Below are 16,793 nucleotides of genomic sequence, written 5' to 3' on the forward strand. Positions count from 1 at the left end.
CATCATACTTGCTTTTATTTAAAAACATCTATTTTGTTACTTAGAACCTTCTCAGCTCTCAGGGTTTTACATTATCTCTCAATCTTGGCTTTTATTCCCTCTTCACCTCATTAGGTTACAAATATTTCTACCCAGACCTTATTCTCCACCCAAACCCACCAGTCTTCTCTCTGTCAGGTCTGACTTCATCAGGATACAAGTATGATTATCTGCTCCCTGCTGTTTATTCCAGCATCATGGACATGGGATACTGTATGAAATGTAGGACAAAATAATTGCATTTCAGGTACATATTTAGATGCAATTTCTGGTTTCCTTATGCAATATTTACTATAAAAAAAAGAATGGATACGCAGACACATTTTATATGGTAAACCAACGTCCACTGGAGTGGTGATAAAAAGAAACCTTGCCGGATTTTCCCTTGCCTATTTTGGAGCACGAATAGGAAAGAAATTCTATATTGTCTTTCACTACCTCTTGACATCCCAAAATACTTCACAGCCAATAAAGTCACTTTTAGACATTGTTCATAATTTAGGAATCAAGACAGTCAATGAGAGCAGAGCATGTGTCCACAATAGCAATGCAATTGCAACCAGATAATTGGGGTTGGCCCCAGTGATGTTGATCAAGAGAAAATATGCCCTGGAAACTAATGAGAACTCCTCTGCGCTTCTTCCAAATAATGCCATGGGGTCTTTGGCATCCACCCATGGTGCAAGACAGAGCTTTGGTCTAATTACATACGAAACTTGGCACCACCAACAATGCAGCACGCCCTCCGTAAGGCACTGGAATATTAGCTTAGGTTCTGTACTCTTGACCCCACAATCTTCTGACTCAGCACTATCAACAAAGCCATATATTTAACACCTGTACACAGGAGAGCTGCACTTCCAAAGGATCATGTGATTGAAGAGAACCAAGGGAGTTTTCCTGGTGTCCGATCCAATATTTATACCTCAACAGCACCGATAGTGTAACTGGACATTTGTCTCACTGTTATTTCGTAGAACTTAGTGTGAAAATTGCATATTTCCCTCTCCCTATGCTTACATTTCAAAATTCAAAATTGTGGCTGGCCTGAGGTTATGAAAGGCATGGCATGAATGCAATTTCTCTCTCCCCCAACTTATCCTCCTACAACCCTCCAGTTTAGATCTGGGATTGAACATAGAATTTTGCTGCTCTACATTCAGCAGTAATCTTATCAATGAAACTAATATAGGAGCTTAACGCACATTTCTTACTTCATGAGAACATAGAAGAAACAGTTACAGTGATTGCAACATGTGCAAGTCAATGTTCTTGACCAAGGGAAAAAAAGTTATACTGCAAAAAGCGATTAAAAAGGAATTACAACCCATGATTTGTGCAACTTTCGCAAATATAGCCAGAAAAGCTTACCGCTGTGGGGTTAATTAATGCTAAAATGCAAGCATGATGCAATACACATATATTTGGCTGTTTATAGCTTTACAGGTACTGTAAAAGCATAATTGGTTTTGATAGAGAAAAATACAACATAAGACAACCTGAGGTGTAGTTCAGTTGTATTTTTATTTAAAATTTGTAAGTATACAAGGAAAATGTAAAGCGCCCAACGACCACGACCGGCATTTAAATTGGGAAAGGTGGCCGCTACTGGCTTTTAAATGAGAACAAAATGAGGCTGTATGCAGTCTTCTGATCATAAGCGGCAGCAGTGAGCAGGTCATGCAACTTGCCCTTCCATTGACGTATGTGCTTTTGGCGCCAAATCACGGAGAAAAGCTTCTTCCATTTTCTAGCTGCCAGCAAGCAAGGCAAGAGGACTGTGACGATGTATCATTTTGTTGCAAGGAAGAGACAGACAGAGACACAAATAAGCAGTGTATCTATTGGCCAGGATCTTACAGCTGAATCTGGAGAGCACTGCTCAGGAAAGTCCAAATCAATGCTGGTGTTAACTCTGTACAGAGCACCTGGGCCTCTGATTAACAGCTTACAAAGAAAAAACTGAACACGGGAACAAAGCAGTGTAAAGATGATTTCTTGCAGAATGGTTTTATCATTTGTACCAATGGAAATAAGGATGCAAAGCCCATGTATGTTATCTGCAGAGAAGTACTGGCAAATGAAAAGGAAGTTTCAGATTCTGAAACCGAGAAATGGTGTGTGAAAAATTCCTTTTATGGTTGACACCCCAGAGTCAGTTATTAACTTACATCGGACTCCAAATGGAAAGACTGTTGTGCTTGACCCGAGACAGCACAATAAAAACACGCCAAAGGTCCATGAGGCTGTCAGCACCCTGGAGGAGCATCTCCCAGGTGTATCTAGTGGAAGGTAAAACAAGCATTTTGTTGCTGTTGCCCTTCACAACCCCCCTATACATGCGTGAGAGTGGATTTTCCATCCGCACAAAGATGAAGACGGCACAAACGACAACTCTGCACCTGATATGCGAATTACCCTCTCCTCCTGTGAACCTGACTGGGGTACGATAGTGAGGACCAAGCAGGCTTCCCTTTCGCATTAAAGGTAAGGAAACATTTTGTGTATCGGGAAAGTAGGCCGGCGTGGGTTGCGAATGGCAGCTGGCATGGATCCCAAAGATCAGCCATTTGGCGAAAGCGAGTCCTGGGAAAAAGTTTGAAAAATACTGCTCTAGTACAGCACTTCAGTGTCCATCACCAATAATGGTTCAGTTGCACCACCACTGACTGACTGATTCAACCAAGTCCTGAAGGACATTCCTGCCAAACTAGGCTTCCAGTAGGTGGGGAGAGAACTCACAGGAGGGAAAAACCTGGCCAGTACCTTGGCCTCACCTCAGAAGTAAGACAAGATGGATCAGCCACTTAGTACTTCTGTCACTGGGAAATGTCATCTTAACAGCCAGGGAGAAGCAGATGGAATGAACAGAATTGGCTTCTGGGATGGTGCGGACTTTAGAAAAAGGTCAAAATCAATCCTCCTCTTCACGAGTGCAGTTAAAAACACTTCAGCCTTGTTTTCTAACTCACCTTCTTGGCACCAGCATTGAAGATGGGAATGTTCAGTTAGTTTCTCTTCCTGTTAGTTGCTTAATTGACCACCACCATTCACGTCTAAATGTGGCAGACTAAAGAGCTCTGGTCTGCTCGATGGTATCACTTAAGTTTGTCAACAGCATGTAGCTTTCATTATTTAGAGCGCATCTGGTCCTTTATTGAAGCATCTCATTTTTCAGTATGCCAGATGCTGGTATGTCTGTTGATGGATGGCACGGTGGCTAGCACTGCTGCCTCACAGCACCAGGGACCTGGGTTCAATTCGAGCCTTGGGTGACTGTGTGGCATTTCCCACTCTCCCAACGTCTATATGGGTTTTCTCCGGATACTCCAGTTCCCTCCAATAGACCAAAGATGTCCAGGTTAGGTGGATTGACCTTGCTAAATTGCGCCTTAGTGTCCAGAGGTGTGCAGGTTTGGTTACGGGGGTAGGGTAGGGGAGTGGGCCTAGGTAGGGTGCTCTTTCGGAGAGTGGGTGCTGCCTTGTTGGGCCAAATGGCCTCCTTCTGCACTGTATTGTTGGGAATGCCCACCCCACCAGTCTTTGTGGAGATAACGTCCTGCCCTCACAAAGAGGACACTTTTCATTATGTTGTGTGTCTCTAGTATTATGCTGAATGGGATAGATTCAAAACAGCTCAAAACTAGGAATCCGTGGAGGTGCAATGGGATGCCATACCAATATTGTAGATTTTGAATAAAGGATTCAACTGAAATATTCCAGAATCCCTAGTAATCCAGGATTATGTTTTAGAAAGTGCTTAAAACCTATTTTAGTTTAACCATTAAAGCAGACAGGTCCTTTAAAAATTGCATTGGCTTGAATAGCTGTCCAATGGCTGGGGAGGAGGGACCTTTGATTTTGGACATTTGAGATATCTAAAATTCATAGTTTGTAATTTTAATCAAAAACAAAGGAAAAATAAAACCCTGCAGATTAAAACCCCACCATCGTATTTTAGGAAGCTTTTACTTGCTATTTGATAATAAGTGGTGACATGTGGAAACTTTTTTTTTTTTTTTTAAACATATAGTTTTTCATCCATGAGTATCAGCAGAATGGCAAACCTCCATAATCTGTAACCTCTGGAGCACAGTATTTATCTAATTCTACCATAACTATCAAGCCAACCTGGTGAAATATACAAAATCCCAAGGACATTTGATAGAATAGATACCCCCAGAGGCTGGTTCAACGGGTTGTTAGTGTATGGAATTATTTTCCCCAGAACGTAGTGGAGGCTGCATCTTTCAATTTAATTAAGGCAGAGTTAGACAGATTTTTGTTAGGCAAGGGTGTCAAGGGTTCTGGAGAGCAGACAGTAAACTGGATCTGAGACAACAACCGGATCAGCCATGATCTTACTGAATGGTGGCATAGGCTCAAAGCAGCAAATGGCCTACTCCTATGTTCCTATGAAGCTTTAACACAAGACTACATGCATGCTAAACAGTGAAGTAGCATGCTATAGAGAAAGTTAAGCAATCTGACAGCTAATGAATCAGATTGAAGATTAGCCAGATCTAGTCATAAATGGTAGCAGACAATTCAACGACTAACGGGAGGATCAGACTTGATCAACATCAGAGTCCTCAATAATGGAGCCCAGCACTTGAGTGCAATGGACAAGATTGAATCATATGCAACTCAATTCAGGCATAAGTGCTCAGAGGATAAATCTTTGCTTACTCCAAATCAATGTTCCCTTGAAAGCTGGTGTGTGTGCACAGCTGTGTAGCAATCCATAATGTATCTCAGTGAAAACAGGCCATGCATAACCAAGATTCCCTTTACGATGCACAAATGCGCAGTAATCTTAATGGGACCATGTGATGCAGCAAATGCCAGACGAAACAAAGAAAAATTGGGGCGAAGGTCCCCACCATCATAAAAGCCTGTCTTCAGTCAAAATAATTCTGTATGAAAATATGTGCTGTCACGAAGCACAGTGATGTTATCTGCGAGGGTATCCAAACTTGGAGTGCAGAGTTTTATTTGTTTTGGTGGGAGGAGAGGAGCGAAACCCCAGTGTAACAATTAAAAACTATTTATTAAAGACAAATACACCCTCCGGCTGCTAGCTGGAAAACTGGCCTGTCTGCCTTCTGAGCCTTCTCGGTGTGAACTGTCTTTCTGGCTTCTGATTGTCAGGCCAATTGCATCTTTGTTCATTTTTGATTTGGTCTTCTGTGTATTTGGCTGGCTGCCCCCATCAACTTCCTGGACTATATATTAACATATGCATATTTCATTGAACTTCCCCAATCATCTATGTAAACGGTTTCTACTAAACCATTCACTGGGGAGAGACACATATGATTTGGAGCCTTTTGAATACGGTCTACTGCGGTCTCTAGGCAGATTTCTACCTGTTGCTGGACGTCTCACATTTTATTATGTTTTGTTAAACTTAGTTTTACTGCTATTGCTCGGCAAATTAATGACAGTGCAGAGGTACTTGCATATCCATATCCCCTAGACGTTTTATGAGCAGGCACAGCAAGTAATTAGGAAGGCATATAGTATGGTAGCATTCATTCCAAAGGGATTAGAGCATAAGTGTGATAAAGTGTACTACAATTGTATGGGCATTGGAAAAGTCATACCAGAGTAGGGTGTGCAGTTTTAGTCTCCTTGATCAAAGAAAAAATTTTCCTCAAGGGAATTCAACAAAGATTCATTAGACTGGTTTCTAGGATGAGGGAATTGTTTTGTGAAGAGAGATTAAGTGGACCAGAACTCTTTCCACCGATAAAACACAAATTGTTACGGTGTTTGACAGGTTAAGAAAATGTTTTCCCTTGCTGATGAACGAGAACATGGGTGCACAGTTTTACAGTAAGGGCCAGCCATTTAAGACTGAGATGAGGAGAAAGTTCTTTACTCAAAGGGTTGGGAATCTTGGAATTCTTCATCCAAAGAACTGTGGATGCTCAGCCCGAGAATGCTCCAGATAGAGACCAACAGATATTTAGGAAACGAAGGGCATTAAGATGTTGATAACGCAGATAGGAGTAGAGTATGAACTTGATGAAATTCTCGAGTACACTGGATAGAGCAAATGCTATGAGCCTCGACAACATCCTGTATGCAGTGCAGATAACTTGCAGATAAGGGGCTGGTTTAGCACAGGGCTAAATAGCTGGCTTTTAAAGCAGACCAAGGCAGGCCAGCAGCATAGTTCAATTCCCGTACCAGCCTCCCCTAACAGGCGCCGGAATGCGGCGACGAGGGGCTTTTCACTGTAAGTTCATTTGAAGCCTACTTGTGACAATAAGCGATTTTTATTTCATTTCATTTCAGTTTGCCTCTATGTAAGCAATTCCAGTACAGCAACAACACATATCTACCAAAGAGTGGAAAATTTCCTAGGTATGCCTTGACCACAAAATGTACGCAGAGAGTCACAGGTGTGGGGAGAAAATTCCAAAGATAAGGATCTAGGCAACTGAAAGCAAGGTCATCAATGGATTATAACAGGTGTCAGAATTAAAGGAGTGCAGATATGCGAGAGGGGATGACCGGAATGGAGAGGGACACTGCCATGAAGGGATTTAAAAATAAAAATGATACCCACCCGTTAGAAATGTGGGAAGTTGACTTCCGGGTGCGGCGGTGACCAGCTGAGTCGCACGTTTCGGCAGCTCCCGGTGGAACGGACTTTTGGGCTCTTGGTAGGAGCCCCAACGGCAATTTTAACGGCAAAAAACACTGTGCTGTAATCCAGAAGGGAATCCCCCCTGGACACGGATGGAAAAAAGAGAGGAAAGTGGCCGGATTGCGGTGGGTCCTCTAGAGCAGCGGCCAGGAAGGCAAGCAAAAACCAAGATGGCGTCAGAAGGTGGCAGTTTAATATGGGGCCCTGAACAACACGAGTTTTTGAAACGCTGCGTGGAAGAACTCAAAATGGAAAAGAAGAAGGAGCTGTTGGCCCCGATATTACAGGCGATCGAAGGGCTAAAGGAGGAGCAAAAGACCCAGGAGCGAGAGCTTCGGGTCGTGAAGGCAAAGGCTGCCGAGAATGAGGACGACATACAGGGCCTGGTGGTGAAGACTGAGATGCACGAGGCACACCATAAACGATGTGTGGAAAGGATGGAGGCGCTGGAGAACAACGTGAGGAGGAACAACCTAAGGGTTCTTGGTCTTCCTGAAGGTGCGGAGGGAGCGGACGTCGGGGCATACGTGAGCACGATGCTGCACTCGTTAATGGGAGCGGAGGCCCCGGCGGGTCCGCTGGAGGTGGAGGGAGCATACCGAGTGATGGCGCGAGGACCGAGAGCAGGAGAAATTCCTAGAGCCATAGTGGTGAGATTCCTCCGTTTTAAGGACAAAGAGATGGTCCTTAGATGGGCAAAGAAAACTCGGAGCAGTAAGTGGGAGAACGCGGTGATCCGCGTATACCAAGACTGGAGTGCGGAGGTGGCGAGAAGGAGGGCAAGCTTTAATCGGGCCAAGGCGGTGCTTCACAAAAAGATAAAATTCGGAATGCTGCAACCGGCAAGACTGTGGGTCACATATCAAGGGAGGCACCACTACTTTGAGACGGCGGATGAGGCGTGTACTTTTATCGTGGAAGAAAAATTGGAATGAGCGGGTTATTAAAAAAAAGAACGTTTGAAACAAAGTGGTAGGACGAGTATGGGGGGCAAAGAGGGGGGTAAAAAGGGGGGGAAAGAGGAGTTTTATGTTATTAATCCTGCGATGTGGTAACCTTTCTCTCTTCCACAGGAGGTGGTGGGGGGAGGAAAGGAGGTGGAGGAGATGGGGCGTTGACCATTGGGGGCGGGGCCAAGGGGGAAGCGCGGGCTCGGTTCCCGCGCTATGATAATCATGGCGGGAATAGGGAAGCAGGAAGGAGGGGGCGTCGCACGGTGCGAGCCGAGGTCACGGGGGGAAGCCGAGGTCGGCCAGAGTTTGCTGACTTCTGGGAGCAACATGGGGGGTGTAACTACGCTAGTGGGGGATCTAGTGGGGGGGTGGGAGGGGGGAACTATTGGGCTGCTGCTGCTGGGGAGGGGGGGGGGCTGGTATGGGGTGGGATGGGCGGGGGGGGCACCGCCTGGGGGGGACACAGCTGCGTGGGAACCGGGTGAGGAGCTGGAAAAAGGGGATGGCTAATCGACATGGGGGGGGATAAAAAGCCCCCCAACCCGGCTGATCACGTGAAATGTGAGAGGGCTGAACGGGCCGATAAAGAGGGCACGGGTACTCGCACACCTTAAGAAACTTAAGGCAGACGTGGTTATGTTACAGGAAACGCACTTGAAACTGATAGACCAGGGGAGACTACGCAAAGGATGGGTGAGGCAGGTGTTTCATTCGGGGCTAGATGCGAAAAACAGGGGGGTGGCTATATTAGTGGGGAAGCGGGTAATGTTTGAGGCAAAGACTATAGTGGCGGATAGCGGGGGCAGATACGTGATGGTGAGTGGCAAATTACAGGGGGAGACGGTGGTTTTGGTAAACGTATATGCCCCGAACTGGGATGATGCCAATTTTATGAGGCGTATGCTAGGACGCATCCCGGACCTAGAGGTGGGAAAGTTGGTAATGGGGGGAGATTTCAATACGGTGTTGGAACCAGGGCTGGACAGGTCGAGGTCCAGGACTGGAAGGAGGCCGGCAGCAGCCAAGGTGCTTAAAGATTTTATGGAGCAGATGGGAGGAGTAGACCAGTGGAGATTTAGCAGACCTAGGAGTAAGGAGTTTTCATTTTTCTCCTATGTCCACAAAGTCTATTCGCGAATAGACTTTTTTGTTTTGGGAAGGGAGTTGATCCCGAAGGTGAGGGGAACGGAGTATACGGCTATAGCCATTTCGGATCGCACCCCACATTGGGTGGACTTGGAGATAGGGGAGGAAACAGGAGGGCGCCCACCCTGGAGAATGGACATGGGACTAATGGCAGATGAGGGGGGGTGTCTAAGGGTGAGGGGGTGCATTGAAAAGTACTTGGAACTCAATGATAATGGGGAGGTCCAGGTGGGAGTGGTCTGGGAGGCGCTGAAGGCAGTGGTTAGAGGGGAGCTGATATCAATAAGGACACATAAAGGAAAGCAGGAGAGTAGGGAACGGGAGCGGTTGCTGCAAGAACTTCTGAGGGTGGACAGGCAATATGCGGAGGCACCGGAGGAGGGACTGTGCAGGGAAAGGCAAAGGCTACACGTAGAATTTGACCTGCTGACAACGGGTACTGCAGAGGCACAGTGGAGGAAAGCACAGGGTGTACAGTACGAATATGGGGAGAAGGCGAGCAGGTTGCTGGCCCACCAATTGAGGAAAAGGAGAGCAGCGAGGGAAATAGGGGGAGTGAGGGATGAGGAAGGAGAGATGGAGCGGGGAGCGGAGAGAGTGAATGGAGTGTTCAAGGCATTTTATAAAAAATTATACGAAGCTCAACCCCCGGATGGGAGGGAGAGAATGATGGGCTTTCTGGACCGGCTGGAATTTCCCAAGGTGGAGGAGCAGGAAAGGGTGGGACTGGGAGCATAGATTGAAATAGAGGAAGTAGTGAAAGGAATTAGGAGCATGTAGGCGGGGAAGGCTCCGGGACCGGATGGATTCCCAGTTGAATTTTACAGGAAATATGTGGACTTGCTCACCCCGCTACTGACGAGGACCTTTAATGAGGCAAAGGAAAGGGGACAGCTGCCCCCGACTATGTCTGAGGCAACGATATCGCTTCTCCTAAAGAAGGAAAAGGACCCGCTGCAATGCGGGTCCTATAGACCTATTTCCCTCCTAAATGTAGACGCTAAGATTCTGGCCAAGGTAATGGCAATGAGGATAGAGGATTGTGTCCCGAGGGTGGTCCATGAGGACCAAACTGGGTTTGTGAAGGGGAGACAGCTGAATACGAATATACGGAGGCTGCTAGGGGTAATGATGATGCCCCCACCAGAGGGGGAAGCGGAGATAGTGGTGGCGATGGATGCCGAGAAAGCATTTGATAGAGTGGAGTGGGATTATCTGTGGGAGGTGCTGAGGAGGTTTGGTTTTGGAGATGAATATGTTGGATGGGTGCAGCTGTTGTATCGGGCCCCAGTGGCGAGTGTGGTCACGAATGGACGGGGATCTGCATACTTTCGGCTCCATAGAGGGACAAGGCAGGGATGCCCTCTGTCCCCATTATTGTTTGCACTGGCGATTGAGCCCCTGGCAATAGCATTGAGGGGTTCCAAGAAGTGGAGGGGAGTACTTAGAGGAGGAGAAGAACACCGGGTATCTCTGTATGCGGATGATTTGTTGTTATATGTAGCGGACCCGGCGGAGGGGATGCCAGAGATAATGCGGACACTTCGGGAGTTTGGAGAATTCTCAGGATATAAACTGAACATGGGGAAAAGTGAGTTGTTTGTGGTGCATCCAGGGGAACAGAGCAGAGAAATAGAGGACTTTCCGCTGAGGAAGGTAACAAGGGACTTTCGTTACTTGGGGATCCAGATAGCCAAGAATTGGGGTACATTGCATAGGTTAAATTTAACGCGATTGGTGGAACAAATGGAGGAGGACTTCAAGAGATGGGACATGGTATCCCTGTCACTGGCAGGGAGGGTGCAGGCGGTTAAAATGGTAGTCCTCCCGAGATTTCTCTTTGTGTTTCAGTGCCTCCCGGTGGTGATCACGAAGGCTTTTTTCAAAAGGATCGAAAAGAGTATCATGAGTTTTGTGTGGGCCGGGAAGACCCCGAGAGTGAGGAAGGGATTCTTACAGCGTAGTAGGGATAGGGGGGGGCTGGCACTACCGAGCCTATGTGAGTACTACTGGGCCGCCAATATCTCAATGGTGAGTAAGTGGATGGGAGAAGAGGAGGGAGCGGCGTGGAAGAGATTGGAGAGAGCGTCCTGTAGGGGGACTAGCCTACAAGCTATGGTGACGGCCCCATTGCCGTTCTCACCGAAGAAATACACCACAAGCCCGGTGGTGGTGGCGACTTTGAAAATTTGGGGACAGTGGAGACGGCATAGGGGAAAGACGGGAGCCTTGGTGGGGTCCCCGATAAGAAATAACCATAGGTTTGCCCCGGGAAGAATGGATGGGGGATTTGGAATATGGCAAAGAGCAGGAGTAACGCAACTGAAAGATCTGTTTGTGGATGGGAAGTTCGCAAGTCTGGGAGCGCTGACCGAGAAATATGGGTTGCCCCAAGGGAATGCATTCCGGTATATGCAACTGAGGGCTTTTGCGAGGCAACAGGTGAGGGAATTCCCGCAGCTCCCGACGAATGAGGTGCAGGACAGAGTGATCTCAAAGACATGGGTGGGGGACGGTAAGGTGTCAGATATATATAGGGAAATGAGGGACGAGGGGGAGATTATGGTAGATGAGCTGAAAGGGAAATGGGAAGAAGAGCTGGGGGAGGAGATTGAGGGGGGGGCTGTGGGCGGATGCCCTAAGTAGGGTAAACTAATCGCCCTCGTGTGCCAGGCTAAGCCTGATTCAATTTAAGGTGTTACACAGGGCGCATATGACTGGAGCACGGCTCAGTAAATTTTTTGGGGTAGAGGATAGGTGTGCGAGATGCTCGAGAAGCCCAGCGAATCACACCCACATGTTCTGGTCATGTCCGGCACTACAGGGGTTCTGGGTGGGGGTGACAAAGGTGCTTTCGAAAGTAGTGGGGGTCCAGGTCGAACCAAGCTGGGGGTTGGCTCTATTTGGGGTTGCACAAGAGCCGGGAGTACAGGAGGTGAGAGAGGCCGATGTTTTGGCCTTTGCGTCCCTAGTAGCCCGGCGCAGGATACTGTTGATGTGGAAGGAAGCCAAGCCCCCGGGTGTGGAGACCTGGATAAATGACATGGCAGGGTTTATAAAGCTGGAACGGATTAAGTTCGTCCTAAGGGGATCGGCTCAAGGGTTCACCAGGCGGTGGCAACCGTTCATAGTATCATAGAATTTACAGTGCAGAAGGAGGCCATTCGGCCCATCGAGTCTGCACCGGCTCTTGGAAAGAGCACCCTACCCAAGGTCTACACCTCCACCCTATCCCCATAACCCAGTAACCCCACCCTACACGAAGGGCAATTTTGGACACTATGGGCAATTTAGCATGGCCAATCCACCTAACCCGCACATCTTTGGACTGTGGGAGGAAACCGGAGCACCCGGAGGAAACCCACGCACACACGGGGAGGATGTGCAGACTCCGCACAGACAGTGACCCAAGCCGGAATCGAACCTGGGACCCTGGAGCTGTGAAGCATTTGTGCTATCCACAATGCTACCGTGCTACCTTTCGTCGAATACCTCACAGAAAGATAGAGGGAATGGAAAAGAAGAAGGTAGCAGCAGCAGCCCGGGGGGGGGGGGGGGGGGGGGGGGGGGGGGAGAGAGAGAGAGAGGAGGCGGGGAGGGGGGGGGGGGGGGGGGGGACCAGAAGGACTCTCAGGGTTGTTAATATATATGTATAATATGTATAGGTCGTTGCTATAAATAATTGTATATTGGGCTGTTAAATCATATTTTTGGAGAGTGTTTATCTGAGACAAGGCAGTTGCCATTTAGTTTTAGTTATATATTATTTACTCTTTGTTTATAAAACAGGTCATTGTTATTTATACTGTTATACTGTTGTGTAAACGATACACAATGTACTGTGATGGTTGACCAAAAATTTTCAATAAAATATTTTTTTTTAAAAAAAGAAATGTGGGAAGTTGGAGACTTCTGGTGACGGCGGGCGGGAGGCAGCCGCGCATTGGAGGGCTCCCGTTCGGGAACGGCATTGTCGGGGAGTAACGCCCGGTCCTAGGGCCAGAGATGGCAGTAAAAGGCTGGAGACAGCGCACAGAGAAGAAGGATGTCAAAAAACAGCAAAAAAACGGCCGTGAAAAAAGCGGCTGAAAGTCCCTTGGTGGGTGGAAAGGTCACCGCGGGGTCAGCAAAGAAAATGGAGGCTGGAAAGGGGAGGCCGCAGTGCTTACGGCAGAAGAAATAGCTACGGTGATGGCTGCGGAATTCGAAAAGAAGTTGGTGCAGATTGCGAAATGCATGGAGACGGTGAGGAACGAGATGAGGGAGGTTTTGAGTGCACTGGTGAAGGAGGCGGTTTCCCCGGTGATGACAGCGGTGGCGAGCGCAGTGGCGGAGGTGCGAGAGCAAGGGGAGGCGCTGAAGGAAATGGAGGAGACGTTATTGCAGCACGGTGATCAACTTGCCTCGATGGGGAAGGAGATGCGGAAGGTGATGGACACTAACAAGGATCTGCGAGGAAAAATGGAAGACCTGGAAAACAGATCCAGGTGACAGAATTTGAGGATTGTGGGGCTGCCCGAAGGAGTTGAAGGACCGAAGCCGACTGAGTATTTTGCCGCGATGCTGGCAAAACTATTGGGGGAGGGGGAGGATCCCTCCCGATATGAACTGGATCGGGCTCATCGGTCGTGGAGGCCTGTACCAAAGGCGAGTGAGCCGCCAAGGGCAGTGACTCTGTGCTTCCGCAGGTACAGTGTGAAGGAGAAGGTCCTGAGCTGGGCCAAGCAGAAGCGGGTGGTGCAGTGGGCTGGAGCTGGTATACGTGTATACCAGGACTTTACAGTGGAGCTGGCGAGGAGGCGGGCTGCCTTCAACCGGGTGAAGAGGGCACTGTACATTAGCAAGGTGCAGTGCGGCATTGTATATCCAGTGAAGCTGAGGGTGACTTATAAGCTCAGGGACTTTTATTTTGGAACGGCGGAAGCAGCGGAGGAGTTTGCGAAGGCAGAAGGACTGTGGCAGAACTGACAAATTGAGGAATGGCCATATGCCGATGTAACCACATGACTGTATTTTCTTCTTTTTTGTATCACTGTGCGCGGGTGTAGAGGCTAAAGGAGCCAATGTTGTATATATTTGGACAAGGGAAGGGATGGGACTTTCACTCGAAATGAGGGCTCTTTGGGGTGGAGGTGGATATGCGGGGTTTGTGTGCTAAAATGAGATCTTTGGGCTTTCCTAGGGCCGGGGAAGGGGGAAAGGGACCCGGGCGAGGGCCTCCACGCTGGCCGGTTTAAGCCGGGCAGTGAACGGGAGTGAGGTGGGGGGAGGGGCTGCGGCCATCGGAGCCTGGCAGAACAGGGTCCGAGTGGTCTAGCCGGGGTGGAAAGTTGGGGGGAAGGAACCGAGGTTGGGAGGAGTTTTACAAGAGGCAGTGGACGGGAGGAGCTGGAGACTTGGGGGGGGGGGGGGTTGCGGTACAACTCTGGGGTTTCATGTATGGTACTCTCTCAGAGGCTGGACGGCGTTGGCTGGACGGGTGGATGAGGGGTGGGGAGCTATGTAGATTAGGGGTGACTACGGGTAATCCCCGATTCCTTTTTGTAATTTGTTTATGTAAACATGCGGGTTGAGGTTTGGGGGTTGGTGGGCGGATGGGATCGTTGTTATTATGGGGATTGACATATCTTGCTGATTATTGTTTATTGTTGATGGGTGTAAATGTGGGAGAAAATGTGAAAAAGGAGAATTAAAAAAATTATTTAAAAAAAAAATGTGGGAAGTTCACAAGATTAACAGTGAATTTGTGATGAAAATAAAATAACAGAAAAGTAACACTAGAAGGCACCTAGAAGAATAAGGAGATCCAATTTTCCCAGTAACAAGATTAGCAGGTGATTAAATTGAGGTGGGAATGGCCATAACAAAAACATTGCTTACCAGAAATCAGTGGCGATATGCAAATGATAACTTCTAACGGCAAGGAATTTGAGTGAGGTAGACGGCAGAATCTACAGAGGGGAATATCAACAAAATTGAACATTGTAACTGCTAGCACCCTCATTGGGAAAGAAGCTAGTTTTCCACCTAACAGCCAGATAGGCGAATTCCATTTGTGATTCAAACTACAGAAGTCTGTTCCAGCTAGTGTTTAGAGCCACGACAGATTGCCGATATTCTCCTCAAAGATGCAGTTTTGTTCCTTCACTGAACGAGGAAGAGATGTTTTCCCAGACTTAGTTACCAAGCAATATTGAGTCAAAACTATTCACTGAATTTGACCTATAGAATTATGAAAATTGGATGTTGCTTCGGAAAAGGGGTCCCTCAGTTAGTTCAAGGAAATGTGGGTATATTTTGGGAACACAAGGTAACTTCAGATAACTGTGTCTAGTTATTCATATACTTAAGTGCCATGGTGTATATTAGTCTTTTGTTGCGTTTCTTTTATTTAAAAAAATATTCTTTATTAATTGTTTACACAACACTGGACTTGTCCTTATTGGGTTGTACATGGTTACTCACATTATTCGGGGGTTTTGAGGCGCTCACGGGTATCAGCGGGGCTCTTAACACACCCACAATTATTTTTAGAAGACAGACCATTTTATATTCAGAACCTTGAATATAATTACTCAGCAAATAGTAGGAACAGTGCAAGACTGATGGGTAACATGCTGGAACTTGTGCTGTATCATCTCAAATAATTAAAGGACATCATATACATGCTATGATATTTAAAGAGCACCTTCTGCATTTTTTTGGTAGGGCCTACAAGAATCTTCTTAAAAATTAAACCTTTGATGCGGTTTTGCCAATATTGGCATCTCTGCTGTGCCACAGAGTGGAGACAGTCCAGAGAAGGCTCACTAGGTTGATCCTGGGAATGGAAGGATTTTCTTATGAGAGATTAAGTTGCTTCCCTACTCATTGGAGTTTAGAGGAATAAAAGGTGACCTTATTGAGACATGAGGATTATCAGGGGGCTTAACAGGGTAGATGCTAAGAGGTTGTTTTCCCTTGTGGGAGAGTCGAGGACCAGAGGGCATAGTCTCAGAGTAAGGGGGTCGCCACTTAAGACAGATGAGGTGGTATTTCTTCTCTCAAGAGTGCAATGAATCTGTGGAATTCTTTACTGCTGAGGGCTATAGACGCTAGATTAAGTATGTTCAAGTCTGAGATAGACAGATTTTTAATCAGCAAGGGAATCAAGCGTTATGGGGATAAGGCAATCAGCCAGGATCTCATTGAATGGCAGAACAGACGCAATGGTCTACATCTGCTCCTACATTTTATTGTCCAGCATTTGGATCCATTCCACAAATTTGAAATCTTAGCAAAGGCACCAGGACGAAATACTTCTCTGCAAGGGAAGTAAGAGAATTTATGCATAACCATTGATTAATCTAAAAGAGTGGCGTGTATCATGATCCTGAAGCAACCTAACTACATTTCCTTTCACTCCAGGGAAACCTAAAAAGGTACAGGAAGGAGTTCTGAAAAGCTGCTCCTTTCTCTCAATTCCGTGCGTCCAAGTCACCATAAAAGGTTACTATACAAGCTTGCTGATTAAATAGACTGGTATTTAGTCAGCACACAAGTCAAATTATGCCTTGTACTATTAAACTACCTTAGGTTAAGTACACTAAGAATTACTGTGTGCTGAATCACTAACCAAGAATTGTAACTTCATAGTTTACATTCACTGCACATCTCACTACTTGTCGGATATACATAAACAAAAATGTATGCATTTTAGAGACTAACAAGCTCGTTATAGCAGGAGCAAAATTTCTCTGACAATCTCTTGCCTTCCTATCCAACACTTGATAATTTAGTATCTGAACCAAGTTCTGATCTTCATTGCCTTGCTGCTCCGGGTTATTTCCTTGATATAACCATCAATTAACCTCACACTAAGTTCAATAGGGAAATTACTCATGTCATGTTCAAACTTCCAATAGTATGCAGTGTCAAAAAAGTAACATCTTAGGGGAAGGAAAAAGGCATTAATAGTTAGGGCAAAATCCTTTACAAAACACATAGTAATAAAACAA

General features: G+C 46.8%; 1 protein-coding gene across 9 annotated transcripts in view; it reads right to left on the minus strand.

Annotated features, from left to right (window-relative positions):
• The window catches only part of tab3 (TGF-beta activated kinase 1 (MAP3K7) binding protein 3), a 157,991-nt gene that overhangs the window by 130,365 nt on the left and 10,833 nt on the right, over positions 1–16,793 (minus strand). For 2 of the 9 annotated variants that reach the window (XM_072513968.1, XM_072513976.1), the window contains exon 2: positions 14,677–14,747. The exons of the other annotated variants lie outside the window; for them this stretch is intronic. The gene's annotated coding sequence lies outside the window, so the exon portion shown is untranslated. The remainder of the gene's footprint in view (positions 1–14,676; positions 14,748–16,793) is intronic. 9 annotated transcript variants of the gene reach the window in all.

Source organism: Scyliorhinus torazame, chromosome 8 (genome assembly GCF_047496885.1).
Source record: "Scyliorhinus torazame isolate Kashiwa2021f chromosome 8, sScyTor2.1, whole genome shotgun sequence".
NCBI classification, from domain to species: domain Eukaryota; kingdom Metazoa; phylum Chordata; class Chondrichthyes; order Carcharhiniformes; family Scyliorhinidae; genus Scyliorhinus; species Scyliorhinus torazame.